This window comes from Salmo trutta, chromosome 25 (assembly GCF_901001165.1).
Source record: "Salmo trutta chromosome 25, fSalTru1.1, whole genome shotgun sequence".
NCBI classification, from domain to species: domain Eukaryota; kingdom Metazoa; phylum Chordata; class Actinopteri; order Salmoniformes; family Salmonidae; genus Salmo; species Salmo trutta.
Window position 1 is genome coordinate 29,478,591 of NC_042981.1, and position 6,620 is coordinate 29,485,210.

Below are 6,620 nucleotides of genomic sequence, written 5' to 3' on the forward strand. Positions count from 1 at the left end.
TGGTATCCTTTCAGTTGAGTGTACTAGCACTATGCCTGTCTACCAGAAGTTGACACTGTTGCTATGCAACCTCTTGCCTGCTTGTTAGCAATACAAATTACTAGCTAGACACTTTGGTGTGTTCGCAAATTCAATCTGGAGTGCCAGAGTGCGCTCTGGGCGTTCGTAAATTCAGAGCGTTGCCAGATTGTCCGTTTATAAATTCTGAGTGTTTCCCTCTTGGAGCGTTCAGGGCGCTCTGGCTGAGGAGTAGGGGTTGATCCAAGTGTTCTGACCGTCACAACAGTGGTCAAGCACACAAGCTAACTGGCTAGCTACTTCCAGACATAAATGAGAGAACATCTCATTCTGACCATTTTACTCGCCCTAGCAGAGCTGATTAGGCTGTTTTCATGTTATCCAGAGTGTAGGTGACTAAATGTGCTGCTGGCAACAAGTTAATTATGCTTTTTTTCCAGACGTTTACTGACACCAGCCATATTCAACGGTTGTTGAGCGTTCGTAAATTCATCAGTTATTCTGCATTCTGGCACACTCAGATGAGAGTGCTCTGAAATCGGAGTCGATAGCCAGAGTGAATTTATGTCCATTGAGTCTGAGAACGCACAACGACTATACCACTTAGCTAAGAATGACGTGAATAATCAAGTCAATAAACAGCATCTAGTTAGTTAGCATATAGTTAATATACTGGCAAGTTCGATGTATTAGTAGCCAAGTAACGTTAGGTAGCTAGTTAACATACCGGTACCTACTGCTGTAATGATATTAAAGGTTGACCGAATCCAATTTTTCAACACCGATACGGATTATTGGAGGACCAAAAAAAGCCTATACCGATTAATCGGCCGTTTTTATTTTTTATTTTATATATGTGTGTGTGTGTGTGTGTGTGTGTGTGTGTGTGTATATACACACACAGTTGAAGTCGGAAGTTTACATACACTTAGGTTGGAGTCATTTAAACAAATTTTTCAACCACTTCCCAAATTTCTTGTTAACAAACTATAGTTTTGGCAAGTCGGTTAGGACAGCTACTTTGTGCATGACACAAGTCATTTTTACAACAATTGTTTACAGACAGATTATTTCACTTATAATTCGCTGTATCACAATTCAAGTGGGTCAGAAGTTTACATGCACTAAGTTGACTGTGCCTTTAAACAGCTTGGAATATTCCAGAAAATTATGTCATGGCTTTTGAAGCTTTTGATAGGCTAATTGACATCATTTGAGTAAATTGGAGGTGTGCCTTGTGGATGTATTTCAAGGCTTACCTTCAGACTCAGTGCCTCTTTGCTTGACATCATGGGAAAATCAAAAGAAATCAGCCAAGACCTCAGAAAAATAATTGTAGACCTCCACAGGTCTGGTTCATCCTTGGGAGCAATTTCCAAACGCCTGAAGGTACCACGTTCATCTGTACAAACAATAGTATGCAAGTATGAACACCATGGGACCACACAGCCATAATACCGCTCAGGAAGGAGACGCGTTCTGTCTCCTAAAGATGTACGTACTTTGGTGCGAAAAGTGCAAATCAATCCGAGAACAACAGCAAAGGACAAAAGTGTCTATATCCACAGTAAAACGAGTCCTACTGTCGGGGAAAAAAGTATTTCATCCCCTGCTGATTTTGTATGTTTGCCCACTGATAAAGAAAGGATCAGTCTATAATTTTAATGGTAGGTTTATTTGAACAGTGAGAGACAGAATAACAACAAAAATATCCAGAAAAACGCATGTCAAAAATGTTATAAATTGATTTGCATTTTAATGAGGGAAATAAGTATTTGACCCCCTCTCAATCAGAAAGATTTCTGGCTCCCAGGTGTCTTTTTATACAGGTAACGAGCTGAGATTAGGAGCACACTTAAAGGGAGTGCTCCTAACCGCAGCTTGTTACCTGTATAAAAGACACCTGTCCATGGAAGCAATCATTCGATCAGATTCCAAACTCTCCACCATGGCCAAGACCAAAGAGCTCTCCAAGGATGTCAGGGACAAGATTGTAGACCTACACAAGGCTGGAATGGGCTACAAGACCATCGCCAAGCAGCTTGGTGAGAAGGTGACAACATTTGGTGAGATTATTCGCAAATGGAAGAAACACAAAAGAACTGTCAATATCCCTCAGCTTGGGGCTCCATGCAAGATCTCACCTCGTGGAGTTGCAATGATCATGAGAACAGTGAGGAATGAGCCCAGAACTACACGGGAGGATCTTGTCAATGATCTCAAGGCAGCTGGGACCATAGTCACCAAGAAAACAATTGGTAACACACTACACCGTGAAGGACTGAAATCCTGCAGCGCCCGCAAGGTCCCCCTGCTCAAGAAAGCACATATACATGCCCATCTGAAGTTTTCCAATGAACATCTGAATGATTCAGAGGACAACTGGGTGAAAGTGTTGTGGTCAGATGAGACCAAAATGGAGCTCTTTGACATCAACTCAACTCGCCGTGTTTGGAGGAGGAGGAATGCTGCCTATGACCCCAAGAAACACCATCTCCACCGTCAAACATGGAGGTGGAAACATTATGCTTTGGGGGTGTTTTTCTGCTAAGGGGACAGGACAACTTCACCGCTTCAAAGGGACGATGGACGGGACCATGTACCGTCAAATCTTGGGTGAAAACCTCCTTCCCTCAGCCAGCATAGATAATGGGTCGTGGATGGGTATTCCAGCATGACAATGACCCAAAACACACGGCCAAGGCAACAAAGGAGTGGCTCAAGAAGAAGCACATTAAGGTCCTGGAGTGGCCTAGCCAGTCTCCAGACCTTAATCCCATAGAAAATCTGTGGAGGGAGCTGAAGGTTCGAGTTGCCAAACGTCAGCCTCGAAACCTTAATTACTTGGAGAAGATCAGCAAAGAGGAGTGGGACAAAATCCCTCCTGAGATGTGTGAAAACCTGGTGGCCAACTACAAGAAACGTCTGACCTCTGTGATTGCCAACAAGGGTTTTGCCACCAAGTACTAAGTCATGTTTTGCAGAGGGGTCAAATACTTATTTCCCTCATTAAAATGCTAATCATTTTATAACAATTTTGACGTGTTTTTCTGGATTTTTTTGTTATTCTGTCTCACTGTTCAAATCAACCTACTATTAAAATTATAGACTGATAATTTCTTTGTAAGTGGGCAAACCTACAAAATCAGCAGGGGATCAAATACTTTTTTCCCCCACTGTATATCGACATAACCTGAAAGGCCGCACAGCAAGGAAAGAAGCCACTGCTCCAAAACCACCATAAAAAAGACCGACTATGGTTTGCAACTGCACATGGAGACAAAGATCGTACTTTTTGGCCATAATGACCATCGTTATGTTTGGAAGAGAAAGGGGGGAGGGTTGCAAGCCGAAGAACACCATCCCAACCGTGAAGCACGGGAATGGCAGCATCATGTTGTAGGGGTGCTTTGCTGCAGGAGGGACTGGTGCACTTCACAAAATAGATGGCGTCATGAGGAAATAAAATTCTGTGGATATATTGAAGCAACATCTCAAGACATCAGTCAGGAAGTTAAAGCTAGGTCGCAAATGGGTCTTTGTAATGGACAATGACCGCCAGCATACTTCCAAAGTTGTGGCAAAATGGCTTAAGGACAACAGAGTTGTCAAGGTTGTGCGCTACTGGTGGAGGAGTCAGGTGCAGGAGAGCAGAGAGTTGTGAACAGGCGCACACTTTATTTAGGCAGAGGCAATAAAACAGACAGACGCCACTGCGTCAAAACCTCCAGCCAAAGGTAAAAAGTGCAAGGCGCGAAACAGTCACAAAAATAAGCAAATGTTTAACAATTAAACATCCTTTGTGAAATACCACGGAAATACAGGGGAAAACCCAGCCTGGCGTGTAACACGAAACAAAAACAATTACACACAAAGACATGGGGGGGAACAGAGGAATAAATACATGCAGCGTGATTAGGGAATGTAAACCAGGTGTGCAGGGAAAAAGACAAAACAAATGGAACAATGAAAAAATGGAGCGGCGATGGCTAGAAAGCCGGTGACGTCGAACGCCGACCGAACAAGGAGAGGAGCCGACTTCGTGGAAGTTGACAAAAGTCAAAGTATTGGAGTGGCCATCACAAAACCCTGACCTCAATTCTATAGAAAATTTGTGGGCAGAACTGAAAAAGCATGTGCGAGCAAGGAGGCCTACAAACCTGACTCAGTTACACCAGCTCTGTCAGGAGGAATGGGCCAAAATTCACCCAACTTATTGTGGGAAGTTTGTGGAGGGCTACCGAAAACGTTTGACCCAAGTTAATAAATTTAAAGGCAACGCTACCAAATAGTAATTGAGTGTATGTAAACTTCTGACCCACTGGGAATGTGATGAAATAAATAAAAGCTGAAGTAAATCATTCTTTCTACTATTATTTTGACATTTCACATTCTTAAAATAAAGTGGTGATCCTAACTGACCTAAGACAGGGAATTTTTACTAGGATTAAATGTCAGGAATTGTGAAAAACTGAGTTTATGGTTACATACATTCGTGCAACAATAGTTTTTTTTTTACGAATGCGCTTTTGTTAAAACATCACCTGTTTGGCGAAGTAGGCTTTGATTCGATGATAAATTAACAGGCACCGCATTGATTATATGCAATGCAGGACAAGCTAGTTAACCTAGTAATATCATCAACCATGTGTAGTTAACTGGTGATTTATGTTCAGATTTATTGTTTTTTATAAGATAAGTTTAATGCTAGCTAGCAACTTACCTTGGCTCCTTGCTGCACTCACGTAACAGGTGGTCAGCCTGCCACGCAGTTTCCTCGTGGAATGCAATGTAATCGGCCATTATCGGCGTCCAAAAATGCCGATTACCGATTATTATGAAAACTTGAAATCGGCCCTAATTAATTGGCCATGCCGTTTAATCGGTCGACCTCTAAATGATATGCTATGAGGTTCGTAAGGATAGTGTAGCCAACAAATTGTCATCCAACATAACGTGTAGCGTAACTTATTTGAAAGTCATTACTTTATTATATTGCTCAACATTTTCTTAATATTTGTCAGAATTAGTTAAAGCAATGAATTTGTATCCGCTCTCGTCGGACTTCGGCTGGTTGTGAAGCCACGCCCCTTTCCTGAAGAATTGCATTATGGGCCCGAAAAAGTACGGAAATGGTGTCCACTGTGTGTAAACTTCGTATTTTGGTGAATGTAGTACGACATCCGGGAACTTCTGGCATACTATCTAAATCCATACTTTGACCAGTAAGCATACTATATACTCAATTTACATCACAAATAGTAGGGTTAGTGCGGTTTGTATGAGTATTCGAACACAGCTATGGATTGTGTATTATGTGTGCCATTCAGAGGGTGAATGGGCAAGACAAAGGATTTAACTGCTTTTGAACGGGGTATGGTAGTAGGTGCCTGGCACAGGAGGTTGGTGGCCCCTTACTTAGGGAGGATGGGCTCACTGTAATGGCTGTAGTGCAATGGTATCAAATACAGCCAACATATGGTTTCTATCTGTTTGATGCCATTCAATACGCTCAGTTCCAGACATTATGAGTTGTCCAGCAGCCTCTTGTGTTGTCAGGTGCATCGGTTTGTGTAAAGAACTGCAACGCTGCTGGGGTTTTCACACTCAACAGTTTCCTGTGTCTATAAAGAATGGTCCACTACCCAAAGGACATCCAGCCAACTTGACACAACTGTGGGAAGCATTGCAGTCAACATGGGCCAGCATCCCTGTAGAACCCTTTCAACACATTGTAGAGTCCATGCCCTGAGGAATTGAGGCTGTTCAGTGGGCAAAAGGGGTAAATGCCACTCAATATTAGAAAGGTGTTCCTAATGTTTGGTATACTCAGTGTAAATATACATGTTTTTTATGTCTTAACATAAATGTAATATGGGAGTATGTGAGTTTCAACATAGATAATATCAGTTTCAATCAGGGGTTTTCCAATTGTTTAGTTTTGAACAGTTAGTTCTGAGCTGGTTCAAAACGAAACAATATTCCGGTTTATATTGTCCCTTTCTGTTCCTTTTTAAACCTCAGAAATGTACTTTTAGCTTGACATTAAATTACTTCACCAATCACTGCGGATAGAGCAGCTTGCTATAGGTTGCAAGATGTGACAGAAATTTTGCGAGTGAGGAGAGAGCGAGAATGATCAGCTTTACTATTGCAGATTGTGGGTTCTATCAATGTAATTGTGTGCATCATTTCCAATCCCGCATATATTTTTTAAAACATTTTTTCACTTTATTATTTTCCCCTAACGCTACCACCCCTCCCTTAATTAGGCTTGTACTTTCAGCTTATACATACTATATACATTTTACGGACTCAGTATATTTTCTATGAGTTCTCTTTTTTCTTTTTTAGTTCCACCCTGCTACCCTCAACACCTCTCATCTATCTCTGAAAACAATCCAGTTTTGATTTCTCATCGCCATATATTTTTCCAACTGTGCTGTAATGTTCCACAAAAGTCCTGAACATTTCTATTCTCATAGTTTCTACAGATTGTAAATTAAAGATGAAAATGTTTACTAAGAGTATGATATTGTTGATCAATTGACTATGGCTTTTCAAGTTACCCAGCAGTGCTATTTGCAGAGTTGGCTCCAGGT